Raw genomic sequence first — 25,979 nt, 5'->3', positions numbered from 1 at the left:
ATAACTGTGAATCAAATAGTGATTCCTGATTCAATCAAAACAAACAGGTAACACGTCGATGTTTAAATGGTAATAGCAAATATTGCTAATGATCATGCATTTAAATAATAAATTAAGGTAAGCTCAAACGTCGTAAATTACATTTATTATCCTGAACTCAAAAATAATTTGAAGTCCTAAGAGAGAGAAGGATGGTCATATCAAAATTCCGAAAATTGGCCTTCCCTGTTTGTAGCCAACCAGGTGGCTGTGTTATCTTGCCTTCCCCAAGCACCTTCAAGGTAGAGATGAGATTACTTATTCTAACAATTTTCAGACTTTTGTTAGCATGGAGGGCATTAGCTAAGGGCCTAGGAAATGTGGTACGCAAGCAAAAATAAATTTCTAAATTGCAATGGTATCACTTAAAGCAGGAGTTTACCAGGACTCAGCACCTGAACCTATTGTACTGCGACTTAATTCAGATATTTGTGTTCATGATGGCACTGACTGTGCAGTAGTCAGACTTTTTAATTGTAATTCTAATTGGATTGATATAGCGTTTACTAACCCTGACAAGGCATTGAAGCACTTTACGGCGAGTAGCACGCTTCTCTGGAACCCAAAATTAGTGGTTCATCTAGTAATTATTATAGGGTATTGTGATAGTCATGTACTCTCAATAAGAAATTGCATGCTTTTACTCTAGTTATATTGTCATATATTAACACCAGGTAGGTTTGATCATTAATAGGGGCTATGTGGTTTCAGGTGAAAGGTTGTTGAGATATGCTGGGGGTATTAGATGATGCCAGATTACAGGGAAAGGATTTTAAAGAGAAGAGGTTATGATCAATGAAATGTGGTATCAGCCAAATATAGATTTACAATAATATTTGAGGGAAGCAGGCATGAAACTTAGAAGAGACTATACTCGGAAAAAGAAGGTAAGCAGACGGGGCAAGGTAAGAAGAGGGTCATTCTGAAGAAATAAAGTACATCAAGGTACATCTTTCATGCAGGGCTTTAGGAGCATAGTGAGGGAAGGTTTTCTGTGATAGCAAGTAATCGGATTATGTAAGCCGTAGAAAGAAACATCATTATACATAGTGCTCAATATCTGGGGCTGACAGCTTAAACGTGATTCCGGGTGAACACATCAGTTAAACGTTAAGAGCTCTAGCTTGGTGTATTCCAAGCCTAGGGCAGTTGTTTTAAACATAATCTGGATTATCCCAATTTTGGTACAGGGTCTGTACAATGCACAAGGGGAGTTGGTGCAGAAAAAAGAAAAAGTCTCATTTAAAGATCTTCCCTCACTACTTTGTAAAATAAAGGTTCTTTCGCTAAAGATAAAATATTTGGCACTGGCTGAGAGTGTCTCACCAATGCGCAGTCAGATGTATACCCAATTTTGTTACCTAATCCCATCTAGGTGTTTGCTGTGTGTGTTTTAGGCTATTGTAGTATATGCATGCATGTATAAGCAAAACACCACATTTTCAACAGAGCCGCCGATACAATAGCACCCATCCTCTGCCACACCGTCATCTGCTCCCTGGCAACTGCCTCGTTCCCTGACTACTGGCAACACACTGAGATCAACCCCCTCTTGAAGAAACCCTCAGCAGACCCCACCGACCTCAAAAACTACAGACCCATCTCCCTGCTCCCGTTCCCAGCTAAAGTCATCGTGAAAGCCATCAACAGCCAACTCGCCACATTCATCGAAGAGCACAACATCCTTGACTCCTCCCAATCCTGCTTCAGAAAAAACCACAGTACGGAAACCGCCCTCCTCGCCGCAACAGATGACATCAGTATCTTACTGGACAAAGGAGAAACAGAAGCCCTCATCCTCCTCGACCTCTCAGCGGCATTCAACACAGTCTCTCACTGCACCCTAATACGCAGGCTCCATGATGCAGGAATCCAAGACAATGCCCTTGACTGGATCCGCTCCTTCCTCTCCGGCAGAATGCAGCGAGTCAGACTCCCCCCTTTCCTCTCAGACCCTACACCTACCACCTGCAGAGTCCCCCAGGGGTCCTCCCTCAGCCCTACACTCTTCAACGTCTACATGGCTCCACTCGCCCCCAGCGTCAGAACCTATGGACTCAACATAGTGTCATATGCAGACGACACCCAACTCATCCTCTCCCTATCCAACGAACCCAACACCGCCAGACACAACTTTCGAGAAGGCATGGAAGCCTTCGCCAAATGGATGAAAAACAGCTGCCTACAACTAAACACCAACAGAACGGAAGTACTAATCATGGGCCCAAAAACAGACGCCTAGAATGACACCTGGTGGCCCTCGGAAGCCCGCCCACCCCCATGGACGACGCATGCAATCTGGAAATCATCCTGGACTCAGAGCTCAAAAAGGCCTTCCAGATCAACTCCGTCTCGTCCTCCTGCTTCCACACCCTCCGCCTCCTATGTAAGACCTTCAAATGGATCCCCCTCAAACACAGAAAGACCGTAACTCACACCCTGGTCACCAGCAGGCTCAACTACGGCAACGCACTCTATGCCGGAATAAACAAAAACCTCACCGGCAAGCTACAGAACATCCAAAATGCCTTCCTGGTTGTCCCTGGACAGAAGACCACCTGGGGTAGCGACGGAAAGAGCGCTGCTTCACGCCCTGAGTTGTCACCAGGAGCGTTGACGCACAGTCCCGATCTTTGAAGGGTACTGCATTAAGTACCCCTGCAGCCCCACTTCCCAATAACTGAGTGGTTGCATCTGCTGGAGGTATCGTTTTGATTTCATGCAGTTGAATCTTGTCCTCATTTGGCATTGCTTAATGTTGCAGGAGTAGCACATGGTCCTGATGAAAGCCCTGATCACAATTCTGTGATTTATAGTGGCTGAAACATGTTGACCACCTTTGTTTTAATTTTTGACATCCAACGATACTCAATAAACATATTTTTCGCTGAATAGTCAATTTTAACTATTTTTGCACTGACTCTGCACACTTCACGCTAGTTCACCACACTTAGGGCAGCTTGATTCTCTGTAATATTTAGCCTCATTAGGTTACTAAGATCCTTAAAACATCCGTGAGCTCCTCCTTATTTAGTTCTCTCAGGAGTTGTAGCTCGTTAACCACACCAGGTTGTGGTTAACAGGAGGCCCCAGATGATGAAGCATGCCACCACGGTGGGTGATGGGACTCCGTCCTCTTTATGAGGACTTCTGTAGTTGCTATTAGCATCTGATCTTGTGGTTTAGGACAATTAGCTTGACGTTTGTAGACCCACGGATTCTTTGTTGTTTGCATACTTTACAAAGAGCCAAAGCATAACGTTCGGTTAACAGCATTACAGCTGTGCATTTCACACAAGGTGGTGCCAGTGCCCTGTGGACACATCTCACCTCGAGCACTCCAGAATAATCATTTGATTACTCATCCCCTAAATCCATTGCATGCTCCACAGGAGGATATTCAAGCTCATGCTGTAAGCGTATCTCCAGCATATCCAACTCCATTCTGCCACCCTGTTTATTCCCACTTGATATCAATCTTTGTGGTAATCCACAATCCGCTCTCACTGACAGACCGAGTTCACACAGCCATTGTTTCTTAGCAGGTGACTGATTGAACATCCAGTGCATTGCTATCAGAGGTGGATTGCAAACTCTGCTCTGCCAGCGGAGTTTTCTGAGTTTTTGCTGCAAAGACTGTGCTAAATCAATTGCATGACGGAGTTTACCGATGCTGCCCTATGTCATTCTAGCGCAAAAACAACAATTGATGGACAGAATGCAGAACAATGTCATACATTCACCCCAGTACAGAGATCTGGGCCTAAATCCATCATTTTTTTGCTCACCATGCCGTTCCAGTTTGAACCCAGCCATATGCATATCAGTCTTGACCCTGTGCCTCATGGGAACAGTCCAGCCCGAACTGCCAAGCCAGGTCCTCCCTGGACTGGAAACAAGCATCCTAGGACCGGTTTCGGGGTTTCACCCCTCTTCAGCCAGGATAGCTTGATTCCAGTGGCATGGAGAGCAAGGGACCCACGTCTGGGCATACCCTTCCCACTCGGGGTGACAAATGCAAAAACAACGATTGATGGACAGAATGCAGAACAATGTCGTACATTCACCCCAGTACAGAGATCTGGGCCTAAATCCATCATTTTTTTGCTCACCATGCCGTTCCAGTTTGAACCCAGCCATATGCAAATCAGTCTTGACCCTGTGCCTCATGGGAACAGTCCAGCCCGAACTGCCAAGCCAGGTCCTCCCTGGACTGGAAACAAGCATCCTAGGACCGGTTTCGGGGTTTCACCCCTCTTCAGCCAGGATAGCTTGATTCCAGTGGCATGGAGAGCAAGGGACCCACGTCTGGGCATACCCTTCCCACTCGGGGTGACAAATGCAAAAACAACAATTGATGGACAGAATACAGAACAATGTCATACATTCACCCCAGTACAGAGATCTGGGCCTAAATCCATCATTTTTTTGCTCACCATGCCGTTCCAATTTGAACCCAGCCATATGCAAATCAGTCTTGACCCTGTGCCTCATGGGAACAGTCCAGCCCGAACTGCCAAGCCAGGTCCTCCCTGGACTGGAAACAAGCATCCTAGGACCGGTTTCGGGGTTTCACCCCTCTTCAGCCAGGATAGCTTGATTCCAGTGGCATGGAGAGCAAGGGACCCACGTCTGGGCATACCCTTCCCACTCGGGGTGACAAATGCAAAAACAACAATTGATGGACAGAATGCAGAACAATGTCATACATTCACCCCAGTACAGAGATCTGGGCCTAAATCCATCATTTTTTTGCTCACCATGCCGTTCCAGTTTGAACCCAGCCATATGCAAATCAGTCTTGACCCTGTGCCTCATGGGAACAGTCCAGCCCGAACTGCCAAGCCAGGTCCTCCCTGGACTGGAAACAAGCATCCTAGGACCGGTATCGGGGTTTCACCCCTCTTCAGCCAGGATAGCTTGATTCCAGTGGCATGGAGAGCAAGGGACCCACGTCAGGGCATACCCTTCCCACTCGGGCTGACAAATGCAAAAACAACAATTGATGGACAGAATGCAGAACAATGTCATACATTCACCCCAGTACAGAGATCTGGGCCTAAATCCATCATTTTTTTGCTCACCATGCCGTTCCAGTTTGAACGCAGCCATATGCAAATCAGTATTGACCCTGTGCCTCATGGGAACAGTCCAGCCCGAACTGCCAAGCCAGGTCCTCCCTGGACTGGAAACAAGCATCCTAGGACCGGTTTCGGGGTTTCACCCCTCTTCAGCCAGGATAGCTTGATTCCAGTGGCATGGAGAGCAAGGGACCCACGTCTGGGCATACCCTTCCCACTCGGGGTGACAAATGCAAAAACAACAATTGATGGACAGAATGCAGAACAATGTCATACATTCACCCCAGTACAGAGATCTGGGCCTAAATCCATCATTTTTTTGCTCACCATGCTGTTCCAGTTTGAACGCAGCCATAGGCAAATCAGTATTGACCCTGTGCCTCATGGGAACAGTCCAGCCCGAACTGCCAAGCCAGGTCCTCCCTGGACTGGAAACAAGCATCCTAGGACCGGTTTCGGGGTTTCACCCCTCTTCAGCCAGGATAGCTTGATCCCAGTGGCATGGAGAGCAAGGGACCAACGTCAGGGCATACCCTTCCCACTCGGGGTGACAAATGCAAAAACAATAATTGATGGACAGAATGCAGAACAATGTCATACATTCACCCCAGTACAGAGATCTGGGCCTAAATCCATCATTTTTTTGCTCACCATGCCGTTCCAGTTTGAACGCAGCCATATGCAAATCAGTATTGACCCTGTGCCTCATGGGAACAGTCCAGCCCGAACTGCCAAGCCAGGTCCTCCCTGGACTGGAAACAAGCATCCTAGGATCGGTTTCGGGGTTTCACCCCTCTTCAGCCAGGATAGCTTGATTCCAGTGGCATGGAGAGCAAGGGACCCACGTCTGGGCATACCCTTCCCACTCAGGGTGACAAATGCAAAAACAACGATTGATGGACAGAATGCAGAACAATGTCGTACATTCACCCCAGTACAGAGATCTGGGCCTAAATCCATCATTTTTTTGCTCACCATGCCGTTCAGTTTGAACCCAGCCATATGCAAATCAGTCTTGACCCTGTGCCTCATGGGAACAGTCCAGCCCGAACTGCCAAGCCAGGTCCTCCCTGGACTGGAAACAAGCATCCTAGGACCGGTTTCGGGGTTTCACCCCTCTTCAGCCAGGATAGCTTGATTCCAGTGGCATGGAGAGCAAGGGACCCACGTCTGGGCATACCCTTCCCACTCGGGGTGACAAATGCAAAAACAACGATTGATGGACAGAATGCAGAACAATGTTGTACATTCACCCCAGTACAGAGATCTGGGCCTAAATCCATCATTTTTTTGCTCACCATGCCGTTCCAGTTTGAACCCAGCCATATGCAAATCAGTCTTGACCCTGTGCCTCATGGGAACAGTCCAGCCCGAACTGCCAAGCCAGGTCCTCCCTGGACTGGAAACAAGCATCCTAGGACCGGTTTCGGGGTTTCACCCCTCTTCAGCCAGGATAGCTTGATTCCAGTGGCATGGAGAGCAAGGGACCCACGTCTGGCCATACCCTTCCCACTCGGGGTGACAAATGCAAAAACAACAATTGATGGACAGAATACAGAACAATGTCATACATTCACCCCAGTACAGAGATCTGGGCCTAAATCCATCATTTTTTTGCTCACCATGCCGTTCCAATTTGAACCCAGCCATATGCAAATCAGTCTTGACCCTGTGCCTCATGGGAACAGTCCAGCCCGAACTGCCAAGCCAGGTCCTCCCTGGACTGGAAACAAGCATCCTAGGACCGGTTTCGGGGTTTCACCCCTCTTCAGCCAGGATAGCTTGATTCCAGTGGCATGGAGAGCAAGGGACCCACGTCTGGGCATACCCTTCCCACTCGGGGTGACAAATGCAAAAACAACAATTGATGGACAGAATGCAGAACAATGTCATACATTCACCCCAGTACAGAGATCTGGGTCTAAATCCATCATTTTTTTGCTCACCATGCCGTTCCAGTTTGAACCCAGCCATATGCAAATCAGTCTTGACCCTGTGCCTCATGGGAACAGTCCAGCCCGAACTGCCAAGCCAGGTCCTCCCTGGACTGGAAACAAGCATCCTAGGACCGGTATCGGGGTTTCACCCCTCTTCAGCCAGGATAGCTTGATTCCAGTGGCATGGAGAGCAAGGGACCCACGTCTGGGCATACCCTTCCCACTCGGGGTGACAAATGCAAAAACAACAATTGATGGACAGAATGCAGAACAATGTCATACATTCACCCCAGTACAGAGATCTGGGCCTAAATCCATCATTTTTTTGCTCACCATGCCGTTCCAGTTTGAACGCAGCCATAGGCAAATCAGTATTGACCCTGTGCCTCATGGGAACAGTCCAGCCCGAACTGCCAAGCCAGGTCCTCCCTGGACTGGAAACAAGCATCCTAGGACCGGTTTCGGGGTTTCACCCCTCTTCAGCCAGGATAGCTTGATTCCAGTGGCATGGAGAGCAAGGGACCCACGTCAGGGCATACCCTTCCCACTCGGGGTGACAAATGCAAAAACAACAATTGATGGACAGAATGCAGAACAATGTCATACATTCACCCCAGTACAGAGATCTGGGCCTAAATCCATCATTTTTTTGCTCACCATGCCGTTCCAGTTTGAACGCAGCCATATGCAAATCAGTATTGACCCTGTGCCTCATGGGAACAGTCCAGCCCGAACTGCCAAGCCAGGTCCTCCCTGGACTGGAAACAAGCATCCTAGGACCGGTTTCGGGGTTTCACCCCTCTTCAGCCAGGATAGCTTGATTCCAGTGGCATGGAGAGCAAGGGACCCACGTCTGGGCATACCCTTCCCACTCGGGGTGACAAATGCAAAAACAACGATTGATGGACAAAATGCAGAACAATGTCGTACATTCACCCCAGTACAGAGATCTGGGCCTAAATCCATCATTTTTTTGCTCACCATGCCGTTCCAGTTTGAACCCAGCCATATGCAAATCAGTCTTGACCCTGTGCCTCATGGGAACAGTCCAGCCCGAAATGCCAAGCCAGGTCCTCCCTGGACTGGAAACAAGCATCCTAGGACCGGTTTCGGGGTTTCACCCCTCTTCAGCCAGGATAGCTTGATTCCAGTGGCATGGAGAGCAAGGGACCCACGTCTGGGCATACCCTTCCCACTCGGGGTGACAAATGCAAAAACAACGATTGATGGACAGAATGCAGAACAATGTTGTACATTCACCCCAGTACAGAGATCTGGGCCTAAATCCATCATTTTTTTGCTCACCATGCCGTTCCAGTTTTAACCCAGCCATATGCAAATCAGTCTTGACCCTGTGCCTCATGGGAACAGTCCAGCCCGAACTGCCAAGCCAGGTCCTCCCTGGACTGGAAACAAGCATCCTAGGACCGGTTTCGGGGTTTCACCCCTCTTCAGCCAGGATAGCTTGATTCCAGTGGCATGGAGAGCAAGGGACCCACGTCTGGGCATACCCTTCCCACTCGGGGTGACAAATGCAAAAACAACAATTGATGGACAGAATACAGAACAATGTCATACATTCACCCCAGTACAGAGATCTGGGCCTAAATCCATCATTTTTTTGCTCACCATGCCGTTCCAATTTGAACCCAGCCATATGCAAATCAGTCTTGACCCTGTGCCTCATGGGAACAGTCCAGCCCGAACTGCCAAGCCAGGTCCTCCCTGGACTGGAAACAAGCATCCTAGGACCGGTTTCGGGGATTCACCCCTCTTCAGCCAGGATAGCTTGATTCCAGTGGCATGGAGAGCAAGGGACCCACGTCTGGGCATACCCTTCCCACTCGGGGTGACAAATGCAAAAACAACAATTGATGGACAGAATGCAGAACAATGTCATACATTCACCCCAGTACAGAGATCTGGGCCTAAATCCATCATTTTTTTGTTCACCATGCCGTTCCAGTTTGAACCCAGCCATATGCAAATCAGTCTTGACCCTGTGCCTCATGGGAACAGTCCAGCCCGAACTGCCAAGCCAGGTCCTCCCTGGACTGGAAACAAGCATCCTAGGACCGGTTTCGGGGTTTCACCCCTCTTCAGCCAGGATAGCTTGATTCCAGTGGCATGGAGAGCAAGGGACCCACGTCAGGGCATACCCTTCCCACTCGGGGTGACAAATGCAAAAACAACAATTGATGGACAGAATGCAGAACAATGTCATACATTCACCCCAGTACAGAGATCTGGGCCTAAATCCATCATTTTTTTGCCCACCATGCCGTTCCAGTTTGAACCCAGCCAACGCTTTTCGCCCTAAGTGGGATGGGTATTCCCAGACGTGGGACCCATGCTCACTACCCCACTGGAGTCAAGCTATCCTGGCTGATGACGGCTGATAGCCAGAAACCGGTCCTAGGATGCTTGATTCCGGTCCAGGGAAGACATGGCTTGGCAGTTCGGGCTGGACTGTTCCCATGAGGCACAGGGTCAAGACTGTTTTGCATATGGCCATGTCTAAACTGGGGTGGCGTAGTGGGCAAAAGAATGATGGATTTAACCCAGATCTCTTGACTGGGGGAGAATGTCTGCATTGTCAGCATTCCGTCCATCATTTGTTTGTTGTAACGCTTTTCGCCCTAAGTGGGATGGGTATTCCCAGACGTGGGACCCATGCTCACTACGCCACTGGAGTCAAGCTATCCTGGCTGAAGATGGCTGATAGCCAGAAACCGGTCCTAGGATGCTTGATTCCGGTCCAGGGAAGACATGGCTTGGCAGTTCGGGCTGGACTGTTCCCATGAGGAACAGGGTCAAGACTGATTTGCATATGGCCATGTCTAAACTGGGGTGGCGTAGTGGGCAAAAGAACGATGGATTTAACCCAGATCTCTTGACTGGGGAAGAATGTCTGCATTGTCAGCATTCCGTCCATCATTTGTTTGTTGTAACGCTTTTCGCCCTAAGTGGGATGGGTATTCCCAGACGTGGGACCCATGCTCACTACGCCACTGGAGTCAAGCTATCCTGGCTGATGACGGCTGATAGCCAGAAACCGGTCCTAGGATGCTTGATTCTGGTCCAGGGAAGACATGGCTTGGCAGTTCGGGCTGGACTGTTCCCATGAGGCACAGGGTCAAGACCGATTTACATATGGCCATGTCTAAACTGGGGTGGCGTGGTGGGCAAAAGAACGATGGATTTAACCCAGATCTCTTGACTGGGGGAGAATGTCTGCATTGTCAGCATTCCGTCCATCATTTGTTTGTTGTAATGCTTTTCGCCCTAAGTGGGATGGGTATTCCCAGACGTGGGACCCATGCTCACTACGCCACTGGAGTCAAGCTATCCTGGCTGATGACGGCTGATAGCCAGAAACCGGTACTAGGATGCTTGATTCCGGTCCAGGGAAGACATGGCTTGGCAGTTCGGGCTGGACTGTTCCCATGAGGCACAGGGTCAAGACTGATTTGCATATGTCTAAACTGGGGTGGCGTAGTGGGCAAAAGAACGATGAATTTAACCCAGATCTCTTGACTGGGGGAGAATGTCTGCATTGTCAGCATTCCGTCCATCATTTGTTTGTTGTAACGCTTTTTGCCCTAAGTGGGATGGGTATTCCCAGACGTGGGACCCATGCTCACTACGCCACTGGAGTCAAGCTATCCTGCCTGATGACGGCTGATAGCCAGAAACCGGTCCTAGGATGCTTGATTCCGGTCCAGGGAAGACATGGCTTGGCAGTTTGGGCTGGACTGTTCCCATGAGGCACAGGGTCAAGACTGATTTGCATATGGCCATGTCTAAACTGGGGTGGCGTAGTGGGCAAAAGAACGATGGATTTAACCCAGATCTCTTGACTGGGGGAGAATGTCTGCATTGTCAGCATTCCGTCCATCATTTGTTTGTTGTAACGCTTTTCGCCCTAAGTGGGATGGGTATTCCCGACGTGGGACCCATGCTCACTACGCCACTGGAGTCAAGCTATCCTGGCTGATGACGGCTGATAGCCAGAAACCGGTCCTAGGATGCTTGATTCCGGTCCAGGGAAGACATGGCTTGGCATTTCGGGCTGGACTGTTCCCATGAGGCACAGGGTCAAGACTGATTTGCATATGTCTAAACTGGGGTGGCGTAGTGGGCAAAAGAACGATGAATTTAACCCAGATCTCTTGACTGGGGGAGAATGTCTGCATTGTCAGCATTCCGTCCATCATTTGTTTGTTGTAACGCTTTTTGCCCTAAGTGGGATTGGTATTCCCAGACGTGGGACCCATGCTCACTACGCCACTGGAGTCAAACTATCCTGGCTGATGACGGCTGATATCCAGAAACCGGTCCTAGGATGCTTGATTCCGGTCCAGGGAAGACATGGCTTGGCAGTTCGGGCTGGACTGTTCCCATGAGGCACAGGGTCAAGACCGATTTGCATATGGCCATGTCTAAACTGGGGTGGCGTAGTGGGCAAAAGAACGATGGATTTAACCCAGATCTCTTGACTGGGGGAGAATGTCTGCATTGTCAGCATTCCGTCCATCATTTGTTTGTTGTAACGCTTTTTGCCCTAAGTGGGATGGGTATTCCCAGACGTGGGACCCATGCTCACTACGCCACTGGAGTCAAGCTATCCTGGCTGATGACGGCTGATAGCCAGAAACCGGTCCTAGGATGCTTGATTCCGGTCCAGGGAAGACATGGCTTGGCAGTTCGGGCTGGACTGTTCCCATGAGGCATAGGGTCAAGACTGATTTGCATATGGCCATGTCTAAACTGGGGTGGCGTAGTGGGCAAAAGAACGATGGATTTAACCCAGATCTCTTGACTGGGGTAGAATGTCTGCATTGTCAGCATTCCGTCCATCATTTGTTTGTTGTAACGCTTTTCGCCCTAAGTGGGATGGGTATTCCCAGACGTGGGACCCATGCTCACTACGCCACTGGAGTCAAGCTATCCTGGCTGATGACGGCTGATAGCCAGAAACCGGTCCTAGGATGCTTGATTCCGGTCCAGGGAAGACATGGCTTGGCAGTTCGGGCTGGACTGTTCCCATGAGGCACAGGGTCAAGACTGATTTGCATATGGCAATGTCTAAACTGGGGTGGCGTAGTGGGCAAAAGAACGATGGATTTAACCCAGATCTCTTGACTGGGGGAGAATGTCTGCATTGTCAGCATTCCGTCCATCATTTGTTTGTTGTAACGCTTTTCGCCCAAAGTGGGATGGGTATTCCCAGACGTGGGACCCATGCTCACTACGCCACTGGAGTCAAGCTATCCTGGCTGATGACGGCTGATAGCCAGAAACCGGTCCTAGGATGCTTGATTCCGGTCCAGGGAAGACATGGCTTGGCAGTTCGGCTGGACTGTTTCCATGAGGCACAGAGTCAAGACCGATTTGCATATGGCCATGTCTAAACTGGGGTGGCGTAGTGGGCAAAAGAACGATGGATTTAACCCAGATCTCTTGACTGGGGGAGAATGTCTGCATTGTCAGCATTCCGTCCATCATTTGTTTGTTGTAACGCTTTTCGCCCTAAGTGGGATGGGTATTCCCAGGCGTGGGACCCAGGCTCACTACGCCACTGGAGTCAAGCTATCCTGGCTGATGACGGCTGATAGCCAGAAACCGGTCCTAGGATGCTTGATTCCGGTCCAGGGAAGACATGGCTTGGCAGTTTGGGCTGGACTGTTCCCATGAGGCACAGGGTCAAGACTGATTTGCACATGGCCATGTCTAAACTGGGGTGGCGTAGTGGGCAAAAGAACGATGGATTTAACCCAGATCTCTTGACTGGGGGAGAATGTCTGCATTGTCAGCATTCCGTCCATCATTTGTTTGTTGTAACGCTTTTCGCCCTAAGTGGGATGGGTATTCCCAGACGTGGGACCCATGCTCACTACGCCACTGGAGTCAAGCTATCCTGGCTGATGACGGCTGATAGCCAGAAACCGGTCCTAGGATGCTTGATTCCGGTCCAGGGAAGACATGGCTTGGCAGTTCGGGCTGGACTGTTCCCATGAGGCACAGGGTCAAGACTGATTTGCATATGGCCATGTCTAAACTGGGGTGGCGTAGTGGGAAAAAGAACGATGGATTTAACCCAGATCTCTTGACTGGGGGAGAATGTCTGCATTGTCAGCATTCCGTCCATCATTTGTTTGTTGTAACGCTTTTCGCCCTAAGTGGGATGGGTATTCCCAGACGTGGGACCCATGCTCACTACGCCACTGGAGTCAAGCTATCCTGGCTGATGACGGCTGATAGCCAGAAACCGGTCCTAGGATGCTTGATTCCGGTCCAGGGAAGACATGGCTTGGCAGTTCGTGCTGGACTGTTCCCATGAGGCACACGGTCAAGACCGATTTGCATATGGCCATGTCTAAACTGGGGTGGCGTAGTGGGCAAAAGAACGATGGATTTAACACAGATCTCTTGACTGGGGGAGAATGTCTGCATTGTCAGCATTCCGTCCATCATTTGTTTGTTGTAACGCTATGTCATTCTAGAGCAGAGTCACACTGTCCACCTATTTGGCCAAGCACAGCATTCCTCAGTACCGTAGAACACCTTGGTGAGAGAGTGCATGAATTACTGTGCTTTGTGAGGCCAACCCAGATGGTAAACAGGGGTCCACAGTATGCCTTTACATGACAAAGCACGGCAATCAGGAGACAATTCATGACTCAGGATGTTGCACATGGATGGCCCCAGTGAGAAAAAAGACAGTTCAGGCAAAGTACCGTCAAGAAACTGCAACATTACCAACCTGTGGTTGCAGCTTTACTTTTGCGAGGTAGTTGCTTTGGAGGAGCATTTACAGAATATGAAGAAATATTGCACATGTCGAGGACAGACATTCAGGTGCAATGTTTAAATACTTAACCATGAAGAACACGTGTTGGCCTCTGATGGGAGATCCGGCCAGTTAGGAGCTAAAGTGGGGAGTGAGAATCACTTCCTGCCTGAAAGTTAGGAGGGAGTCACATGGTCTGAGCCCTTCCCCAGGCTCTCGCAGCTCTTGGTTCAGTGATAGAGCTGCCACCCGGGTTATTGAGAAGAAGTTCACAAGGCTACAGAGCACGGCTCAAGCTCACCAGAGCTTTCCACAATATGTGACATCCCCGCAGCGTAAGAATTTCCAAGGCCTGAGTTTAGAGTCCGAAAGCTTCTTATGCTGACCCGATAGGAAATCAAGTTTCAAAACTGTATACTGGTATGGTAATTGATTTCTTTGTTCATTCCGCTATTACTGAATGTCGTTTGCTATACATTTCTTCACCATTGCTAGACCGAATTCTATCACCTTTTCTGCATTTTTAGTATGTTTAGATCAGGTCACCAGGCTCAAAATGCATGGCCATATCATGGACGGCAATAGCAGTTCAATTAAATTCCTCAGCACCTGAGTCACTCGCCCCAGAAAGTTCCTACAGTTGGGAACGTCTACCACATGTGAGTATAAGTCCCAGAGATCGAGCAGCATTTAGGACAGTTTTCCAGCTTTTTTGGGTCTAATCTGTGTAAACACTGTGGTGTGACATTATCCATGAGCATGCATTTATAAGGAATCAGCTTCAACAGAGCATTATGGGCCTCCCTCCTGCAGTTGTCCAGCACAGAGGCCCGAGGAAGCTCGCTGAGCACCTTACCCACATCCCCCTTCCATTGTGTTTTCGGTGATATGATGTGGCTAGCCATACACGGGACGAGAAGGGCATACAGGCGCCAAACAAGTTTACATTCTTCCTCCATGTCTGACAGAGTATGTTTCAGGATGGGCATGTCTGGTTTTTGCGTGAACCCCGGCCAAACCCTTCCTTATACCCACTGTCAACCCAGCGTATTCGAGGAAGCAGCCACCCGTGACATCGCATTGGCTGCAAAAGTCTGCATAAGCCAGCATCCTATCCAGCATCCTACCACCATCATGCAAATCCTTCAAACAGTGCAGGTCACTGCCCTCCCCCTTGTGCTTAAGGAGCAGTGGTATAAAGGGGCTAATGGCTGTTTACTGTGGAACTAACAGCTCTAAGTAGATATATTCCTCCTCTTCCCGCCTCATTCTGCATTCCAAGATGGTTAATAATGTCCGAACCTGTTCCGGCAGAGTCGATCTATATTTAGCATTGCCAGTGGCAGTGCACCTGTAAGAAGACTGGCCATTCGGTGCCTTAGTTCGATGAATCTCTGAGAGCCAGCAAAAGCACATGCAAAGGATTAGAAAGAATATGGGATAGGCAATATCTTTTAGGGAACAGGACTACAAACTGACAAGGACGGCAAAATGAATTATTTGGAAAGTAGGATCACAAACACTAACAATAGAGGCAAGGAAATCTTTAAAACTGTTAAATTGTTCACAGCTCCTAAGGCAGAGAACAAAGAAGTACCGCCATCAGCCAATTAATGATAAAATAATGATGATCCAGCAGTCATTATCCACGGAGGTGGAGGAGGCTACATCCTCTCCTCAAATGCAGCTGGGAAGCGTCACTCCACCCTCTCCCTCGGGGCACTCTCACAAAAGCCACCACTGTCACAGATCCCTGCTATCAAACTTGAGGACTCACTGACATACCCCTCGGGCTTCAAGTCAGGATTACCAACAAATGTGTGTCCAGCTATAACCGGCACTTGCAGATACCTTAAACGCACCTGTCAATAAGGTACTCAATTCCCCGCTGGAAACTCGTGTTCTGCAGCAAATCGGGAAGCAGGCTAAAATCCTGCCTCTCCTAAAGAAACCAAACGTGGACCCCAGCACTCCCACTAACAACAAACCAATCTCCCTTCTTCCTGCTTTTGCCAAAGTAGTGGAGAAACATGTCAACAAAGGACTCATGGAGTATACGGAGGTACACAATCTCCTACACCCCACGCAATCCAGCTTTAGGGCTAATTATAGCATCGAGTCTCCCCTGCTGGAAGTGACTGAACACCTCAGAGATCAGCTGGATCGTGGGGGCAGATCAATACTTATCTTACTTGATTTGTTGGAGGCATTCGATACGGTGCCCTCCAGGATGCTCCTAAACAGATTAAGGAACATGGGTATAGAAGGGAAAGCATTAGCATGGATTACATCATTTTTGGAGAACAGGAATCAGGTCATCTGGACCCCTCCGTTCTCAGCCCCAATGTCAAGAACATAGGTTGGAGTCCCGCAGGGCTCCTCACAAAGTCCACCTCTGTTCAACCTGTACATGTCACCACTAGAATCATTAGCAGAGGTACAGGCTGCCAAAATCGTCTCTTATGCTGATGATGCACAGCTGATTTTTACATGCAATAAAGGGGATGACTTCAACAGGAACGCAATTAGATCCTGTCTCACCAAGGTTTTTAAATGGTTGAAGCTGGGCCAACTCAAGTGCAATCCTGACAAAACTGAGATTGTATTCCTTGGCCAGCCAGCTGAGAGCAATTGGAGTTGGTGGTGGCCTGCAGATTCCCCACACCAGCACTGCCTAATCAACAGTCAAAAACCTGGGTATCTACATCGATAATGAGCTCTCGATGTGCTTCCAGGTTCATGCCCTAATGGGAACCTGTTTTAGAATACTGAGGATGCTGAAGAGATTTCTGCTGCTTCTCCCCCTGGATTCCAGGAGGACAGTGGTTCAGGCATTAATCACATTCAGACTGGACTATGCTAATGTCCTCTATCTGGGACTACTGGACTACCTTCTCCAGCACCTCCAGGTAGTGCAAAATTCAGCAGCAAGGGCGATTTTTAAACTGAAACCCAGATCACATATTACCCCCCCATCTGAAGTCCCTACACTGGCTCCCAGTGGAGGAAAAGATAACATTTAAGGCCATGGTTATTTTCTTCAAATACTTCCATGGCACAGGCGCTGCCTACCTTAGAAAATGAGTCAGCCGCTAAATACCTACCAGTACACCCAGATCGTCCTCTGCTGACCTGGCCTGTATTCCCAAAACACGTCTGGTACGGATAGGTGGTAGATCTTTCAGCTTCCTAAGAGCCCACACCTGGAACAAACTTCTGGCATCTCTGAGAGCATCAACAGTCCTCTCCCACTCTGTAAAATAGCTGAAAACATGGCTATTTAAATACTAAGCACTAGTAGGGCAAGCACATGTAAACTGTTTGCGCCGGGACACTCCGTACGGAGTAGCTGTGTGCTTTATACATACTGGTCAGTCATTCATTCATTCAGTGCCAAGAGCTTTCAGGGTCTGGTAATTTGGGCTAGCATTTCTGAAACAGAGTCTGTTCCCCCTCCTTGAATTCATGCTATTACGTGTTGGATATGAGCTGCCCAATAATATACCTTAAAGTTTAGTGCCTGTGATCCCCCATTACCATGAGAGTCATAGAATATCCAAGCTGATCCACGCTTTCGTATGCCCCTAGTATAACAGTCAGAGCAGCGTTCCCGGTCTACAGAAGCAGGACTCAGATATACGCATTGGCATGTGTTATTGGACATAGAGAAACCTTGGGAGTATTATCATCTTGGTTATCGCTTTTTATCCCATCAGGGACATTGGGAGATGTAGCTGTTTTTTTACAATTCTTTCTAGAGTGTCTAGGAGCGGGCCCACATTTGAGGTATAGGTTTCAGACATATCTGAGCTGAGGTATAACCCAAGGTATTGAACAGGTGTTGTCTGTACATAGATACTGGCTAAATTCCTCCCCATGGGTGTTGTTGCCTGGAAGTGGGTAAAGGGACTGACTTATATTCATTCGATCTAGCCCCTGAGTGGGACCCGACCTCACTAATCATATCGCATGTCATGTGTCCATTGGGTTTCTTACAGTCAACAGTATTTTGTCCACATAGAGTGAGATAACCTTCTGTTTACCTCCCACCAGGATCACAGCCTCTTCATGTATGGAGCGTATCAGTGAGGCTAGAGGTTCATTAACCATGGCGAATATTAGCGGCGAGAAGGGGCATCGCTGCCAAGTCTCTCTCTCTAGCGGCCAGTCACCTGAAATTCTGTTCACAATCTTCACTCTAGCCCTGCTGTTCATGTATAATAACGTCACCCATCATTTTAAGTAGTCCATTCTCAGATCATATATGTGTAGCATTTACTTCATAGATGGCCAGTTTACAGTATCAAATGCCTTGTGGGCAACCAAGCTGGCCACCACACATGGCTTCATTCCTTTGTTTGCCTGTTCCAGAAGTAAGAAGGCCTTCCGAGTATTGGTGGTGATGGTACAGCTGCCTACAAATCCGTGTATATGACCGGCTCAGCTACTTTATAGAGCGGTGCACCAACTTTTTCCCTAATATTTTTGCATCCACATGATTCATAGATAGGGGTGGTAGGATTCACAGTCTGCGAGGTCTAAACCTTGTTTGGGCAGAACGACAATATTGGCCTCCCTCAGCTGTGCTAGAAGCGTATCCTTCTCGATTGTTGGCCAGTAGTGGTTCCCACAATAGGTCCGCATATGTCTGGTAAAACTCAACACTAAGTTTATCCATTCCAGGTGTTTTCCATTGTTCTTGTGTTTAATCAACTATCTGATGTTGGACTCATCAATTGGGGCATTCAGTGCTACTCTTGCATACATCGTGAGGATGTGTGCTTCATCAAGAATGGCCACAATCCCTGCCTCATCATCCTGCCTTGTTTGTGCATATATTAGTTTATACATTTCTCCTGAAAGCCTCTCAGAGCATCCCATATGATACCACTGTACCTGTGTTTACAGTAAAACATTCTTTTATCACCTCCCTAATTTCCTTCTGGAATACCTGATCTAAAATTGCCTAAGGCTGCAGATGCCACTGAGGAACAGGTGACACATACACACACTCCATACAATAAAGGTGAACACGGGAATAACTTTATACTAATGTTTCTCATCACACACACCTTCAATGCATCTGGAAAGTCTGGAAAGTCATTCAAATTACGCATGGTACATGTATTTAAAAAAAAACTGAAACAATACATTTCCATATCTAGTAGCTAGCGCCGTTTCATTTTTATTTTGCGTTTTTTAATACACTTTTTTACAAAATATTCACCAACTTCATCGGTAAACATACATCCATATATACAACATAGAACAAGCAAAATTCAGGTCACTCTTGGCCTTTTCCGGAGATATTTTTCAGCAATTACACATCTACAATGTTGGGTACACTTTTCCTCTATAATGGTTTATAATCTAACCAAAAAGATATAGTAGAAGGGGACCACAGTCTTTTCCTTCAGACCTTCAGATTTAATTCCCCATCTTCGGATGATTGATTCATCTTTTCATCTGTGGATTTTTCTTTTCCTAGTAAGGTAATGGTCAACTCGTTTCACATTCAAAAATATGTAGGCCTCATCAGGACCCGAAATAAGGAGATGACCAATTAATTCTCTTGCTCTTGACGTTATTCTAAAATGCTGTGTTGCAGAACAAAGTCACCGATATCTGGTTCAATCGGGACATCAAGACAGTTGAGCTGCAGCATAAAATGTTGTAGCCTTTGCGTCATTGGAAATGATGAAAACTGGGCTGAAAAATCCTGGATGCAATGCTCTCACCATCTGGGTTGAGTATCGGAATTGTCCAGTAGCCTTACTGCGAGAGCTGCATAGTCTGATAGAGTTTGATCTAAGTATTGTATCACTCCAAATTGCTCAATTTGTTCTGGGTGGATAAATACATAATCTATCTTGGAGACTGACCCATGTGGGAGAGAATAGAAACAATATCCCTTCATAGCACCATGCTGTGGTCTCCAAAATTCGAAAAAGGGAAGTGTGTCCATGCCCTCTAATAGGGCCCTGGAGGTTCTGTGGAGTGGTGTAGCATTGGGCCTGGAGCTGTCTAGATGTCTGCCCAAAACACAATTACAGTCGCCCATCCAGAGTATGTTTTAGTGAGCATATGGTGTTAGAGTTTGTACCACCTTTTAACAAAATTCACTTTCTTGATATTTGGAGCATATATACTGTGGGTCTACCTCCTATCTTGCCTACCACACCTACATACCAGCCATCTGCCTCCTTTAGTTCAACCGTTACTCTGAGAGGGATACTAGCATCTACCCATAACTGTACCCCTAGTGTGGACGATGTAAATCTAGAAAACCATAGTCTGACCCCCCATTTGGTACGTACTTTCTAATTTTCCTGTGGCAGCAGGTGTATCTCCTGTAACATTACTATCTTTGCCAGGTCCTTTCTCACATATGACCAAATTATTTGCCTATATATGGCATTTTGTATCCCTTTAACATTCCAAAACAGTGCTGCAACCCTATGTGCGCAAATTGTGAGCCTCTCGTGCTCCCCTACACAGTCACTCTGGCCTGGCTTTGTGGTGTGTTTAACCCAAGCTTCTCAATTTGGTTCTCTAATAATGATACCCCTGAAAGAACTAACTAACTGTGGCTCCCCTCCTCCGCCCTCCCATGTGGCGCTCCACAACTCAACCTCCACCAGCAACACATATGATGTCCTCCAAATCCCCAAACAACAAGTGTTCTCCCCTCTCCTGGTGTGATGCACCCAGCCTCCCCACCTTGGGTAACCCTGGTGATCTTACCCCTGGACCTCACACACACGTTGGAGAGTAGAAGTGCGTGTGTATACCCATACATTCACATCTGACTCATACGCCATTCTCAATCAGTGCCCCCTCAGCAATCATAGTCTCATGCCGATAGTTATGTGACTCCCTTCTGGTCTCCATTCAATGGATTTCAACAAACTACATAGCATCCTTCATGTTATCAAAGAAATGTCTCTTTCTTTGAGGGTCTATTCAAAGGTGCACCGGCATCAGATATGCATAGACTATGCATAGTCACCGGCATCAGCTATGCATATATCTGAGTTTTGACTTCTCATCCATCAACGACCTCTGCCTCCTTTAGGTAGCCTCACCATAGTCAAGGGTAAATGAAATTCTGTTCCCATTGTATTCCACATTGCTCTGCTGTTGCGCCATTGCTGGGATGTTCATCTTGTCCTCGTATCATAGCATACATGCTATCAGTATTCACAGTGGGGCTACTGGTTTGGGTCTGCCGCCTGGTGTTCTGTGGGTCCTGTCCACAAGCAGATCCCCTCAGTCACCTAATTTGGGTAAGACTGAGAAAAGCCAAGACTCAAGGAATTGTTCCATTGGGGTGGTTTCTGCCCACTCGGGCAACCCAAGTATTCAGACATTGTTTCTTCTTGATCTGTCCTCCAAAATCATCAGCTTAGCTGTCTATGCCTGCAGTGGCCTGTCTTGATCAGCTAGTTGACTGGTATGCACCACTAGCACCGCATACATGTCATTTGCTCTTGTTCCCTGGTCTTTCAAACAATCCTTTATTTTGTCCATGTCTTTGCGTAGTGATGCCACAGTGATGGTAACCCCGTCAATGTTCTCTGTAATAGCCTTGTTGCCCTCCAGAATTAGATTTTTGATCTCTAGGTTCGATGAAGGTGAGGGCTCCCCCATGTTGGGCAACTCAGTAGGGGCAGTGCTCTGTGCCATTTTGGCGAGTCCCTCCTGATTGGGGTGGTGGGTCTTAGAGGCTGTTCCTGGGCTCCCCTTAGGTTTCAGCTGTATCCGTATCTGGCAATGGAGCACTGATGGGTTGGAGGCTGAGGGTGAGTCAGTCTGTTTCTCACCACTCCCACCGGGTGCCGGAGCAAGGCTCTGCATATGTTGTTAACTGTTGCAGTAAAAGGAGGCACCGGGAAGTCTCCACGTCGGTAGTCATCAGAGCCAGTTACAAGAGCGCTTACAATGGACTGTGCAATTTAGTGTGGCTGGTGGGGTGAAATATAAGTCCTTACAGAACAGTTCAGCTTGTGATGAACACCCCAGTTGTCTCACTGAAGGAGGTCTCTAATAAGTCAGTTCCACCACTGGTTTTTCACGACCTGAAGAGTCCTTTCAGAGGTGGAGCAAGCCGGTCACACTCTCTTGCCACCCCCCCACAGCCTCGCGAGAGTAGTCTATAGTGTTCAGGCATTATGTATATTCATAGGGACAATGTTCATATGTATGTGCTGGAATCACATAGATCTGCCCTGCATACTGGTGAAGGCCAATCTACCCCTCCAGGGGCTTCAGTATGCTCTGTGCGTTAGGCTTGCTGCTCTTTTGTTTCAAGCTCCTCAGGGTCACCAGAACAAGGAGTTTGTCATTCATGTGCCTCACACCCCCTCCTCTGTCTCATCCAGGAGTACACTAAACTCCACGTGCCTTCTGTGGCAATCTATACTGGATAGTGGTGCCCAGTACTGCTCTTCGGGCTCTCTGTATATGTGATACGAGAGGGGGATGCTGATCTTCTACCTCTGTCCCGATTTCACCAAAATGTTCAGTGCCATGCAGCGTCTCCTCAGACCTTCAAGGCGCGGACTGCGCCTCCTGTTGTTACCAACCAGGGTGGTCCGCAGCCCCTGTAGAGATACCGCATCTTGTTTCACTCACCCCACCTGCGGCCTGGTTTCTCTTTGTTTGTAACCTCCTCTCGGCCACCGAGTCCCAGGCAGGCACTTTCTCCATTGTTCTCAGGAGGGGGGTGTCAGCTCTAATGTGTGGGTCATTTTGCACCTACCAGTGTGCGAGGGTTCCCAGTGCTGTTGATTGTAGCAGCTGACACAAGGTGCATCCTCCTAAGTGACCATCTTGTCTCCTCCCGTGGTAGCATTTTTTTCTAATGTGAATTGTAGAGGCACAATCTTAAAATTATTTTTTTATGATAAGCAGGCTAACCTCACAGTTATTTTGAGGTCACAAAATAAGATCACAGTCCATGAGTACGGTGGTTGTGATGTTAGTAGGTATATGGAGCACATTTGCTGAAATAAGAATGCCTGTGCTATTACGCAATGGATATGACATAGGGTTGTTTGCTATGTATTCAGTCAATCGATCAATATTTTTTATTCGGTTTCAAACCATCAAAAGTACAAAACATCCATATAATACATAAAACACATTTTGCTTCCTTCAGTAACTTGAAATTTAAATATAATGCATACAAAAAATGCATCATGAAACTTGGTCCCAGTAACCTCACACAATACGATTTAATTACTGATATTGCTCTCAAACTATCAAAATAATCCCTCAAGATAACATTTTACCTCTGAGAAAATGTTTAAATTCTCCCCAGTTCCTAATGTATAAAACTCCTTATGTATTACAAAGTGCAATGTTCAGAAAAGTGTATTTGGAGAGAAAAACTCAATAAATAAGATTTTGTCCAGTGCCCAGGTCTCCTTGGATAAACAAACATCATAATTCCTGGTGAAGGAGTACCAGTCTTGCTCTATCAGTTTTCATTTGATCCCAGCCAGATTCTCAAAAATTTGTGAGAGGCCTTTCACATTGATAGTATTTTGGTGTGACGCCATGCCTTCCGTCCCTTCTATCCCTATTATGGAAGCTTTAACTGGGATGGGGTAAGTTTTCCCACGTCATATTGGCATTAATTTGAGGGACAATAGATACACTAGAGGTATTTACAAACCCTAAAATGAGAGACAGATCAGATGGGCCAGGCTCTGTGCTAGCTCCCCCAGCTTGAAGTGGGCTGTCACTGTGTAGCGATGAATGGGTCTCCTGAAAGTCTCCCTGGAATACCTCACGAAGTCAATCTATGAGGTTCGGAGGGAAAGCAGGGCCATTAATTCCTGCATGGATTTGTAGGTCTGGTATATTTGACCTGTATGTTGGAATTAACTTGTGGATTAGTTATATGGTCAAGGTCAACCAGGTTGTCAGCCAGATCAAAATAACCTAAAACTAAGTCAAGGACGTCTGAATCAGAATTGAAACAGCCTAATCTTTTAACACTGACAATGTCTTACCACTTAACAGAGCGACACCCCTAAACACGATGAATCCTATAGATTGTTGTATACTTTAAACACTCATCTGTCTCCACTTTCGAGGGAGGGGCTATTCATAACCTCTCCCTTTTGCCACACACACGTAAACATGAGCAGCCAGAAATATCTTAATTACTATGTATTGATAAAAGCCAACTATTTTTGCATCACTTTATACATACAACAGCAACATCTGATTTGAGTCTGAACCGTGTACAGTGTTCAGTGTAGTCATTCCTAGTGTTAATTCTGAATATTTTATGTCACAGTGAATGCAATAGAAGTGTTTATCCTAAGGAAACATTCAGTGGTTAGGTGTTTCTGTCACACACATTCTCAGGCTCCAATCAAGTAGCAGTACAATTCCACAACAATATCTGACATGTGGATGGCATGAACATACATCCCTTGACCATAAGGCTTTTTTAAATCAATAAATTAACATTGTAATGCTCGAGGTTTTAACTACATCCATTCGATTTTGAACTTGGTTCCTAAATTCAACAGCAAAGCATTCACATACCATCCAGGAACAAATGAGAAATACTTCACCAGCATACTAATTATTCAAGATACATTAAGCTTGCAAATAATACACCCTCAAGACAGGGCGACCTTAGGTGGTTCTGGAACCTAGGTTTGCAATTTGTGCCAAGCCAAATTCATACTGTGTGAAATCTGTTTTATCTGCAAGATCACCTCAGTTTTTTCAACTTTTTCTAGTCCCAATTTTTGCTGGCCTTAGAACTCTAGGTACTTTACTGTTGCTAAATAGCGGTTGAGTGCCTGTGTTCCCATTTAAACGTTGTTAAATTGTCTTATCTCTTATTATCTTATTTAACTTGCCTTTAAGTCTCTAGTATAGGAAATAGGAAATGTACTGGAAGCTAAATGCCACCAGTGAACTGCAGTACCTATTGTGCCTTCCACATCAGTGGTAGTGAAAACATAGCTTCTGGCATACCCTATGAAGCCTCGCAGCAGCAGATTGAGCCCTGCTGCACAGACCTGTCAAAATCACTCCTTTGTCAGGTAGGAAAACCTGAACTTAAATCTTAAATGTCAACCTTAAACACACCCTGCAGCCCACAATGTGGGCTGCACGTTATTTAACAATTGAATACATATGTCATTAGTGACTAGGCCCAAAACTACATTGTCACTGGTCAGGCTGTAACTGACGCGTAAGAAAAGTATATATTATACACTTTAATCTACAATTTATGACCAGTACCAGCTACAGGCTCCATTCAAAGTCTTATTGTTAAATTTGATAAAAAAAGCAATATAATGGTAAAGTTGTGCTTTTCTAAAGTATTTGGGAAACATAACTTTTAGAAAGTTACCTTCCTATTTCATAAACCTACTGGAGGCTAATATGCAGGAACTCCAGCTACTACCATGCCTGCACCTGGCATGAATGTGGTGTGAACAAGGTGTGAAAACTGCTCCCAGACCGGGGACAATGGCCTGAGAGTGGGTTGGTGTTTTTCTTCCACTGGAGAAATTAATTTACTCCAGAGAGGCCTGCACTGTCAAAATGAACTGTTAGGTGATACTTAGAAAGGGTTTGTCCCCATGGTCTGGCTGGCACCTAACCCAGGGAGAGGAAATCTACCCCAAGAACTGAGTTTGACTAATCACAGAGGAGGGGACAGCTCATTACCTGGCAACACCTCTGAGTGGGCACACAAACTCTTGACAAGTGGATAAGGTTTTCCCCATCTTGGATTTTGGGAATGAGGGACACTGTGGGAATGCTAGCCATAAATCCTCGTTTGTTGAATATAGACAACACATTTAAAATGTTTATGAGTGGTCTTCTAAAAAGAACATTATTAAAATGACGTTATTTATATTGAAAGTTGGTGCAGCAGAAATACATTAGACCCGGAAGAAATTTAACACAGGAAAACAGAACATTTTCATGGTTCTATTTCTGCTCCTTGTCTGCCCCACAAAGGAACTCGACTCATTGTAAATGATTGCCTATTTCCCTAAATGTGTTACAGAAATGTAGTCATGCTTTGTATCATTGTCAATCTATTTAGCACCTATTCATCAGAAAAATGGAAATCAAAAACAAGAA

Source organism: Triturus cristatus, chromosome 3_2 (assembly GCF_964204655.1).
Source record: "Triturus cristatus chromosome 3_2, aTriCri1.1, whole genome shotgun sequence".
Classification (NCBI taxonomy): Eukaryota; Metazoa; Chordata; class Amphibia; order Caudata; family Salamandridae; genus Triturus; species Triturus cristatus.
Note: the sequence above shows the minus strand (reverse complement) of the source record.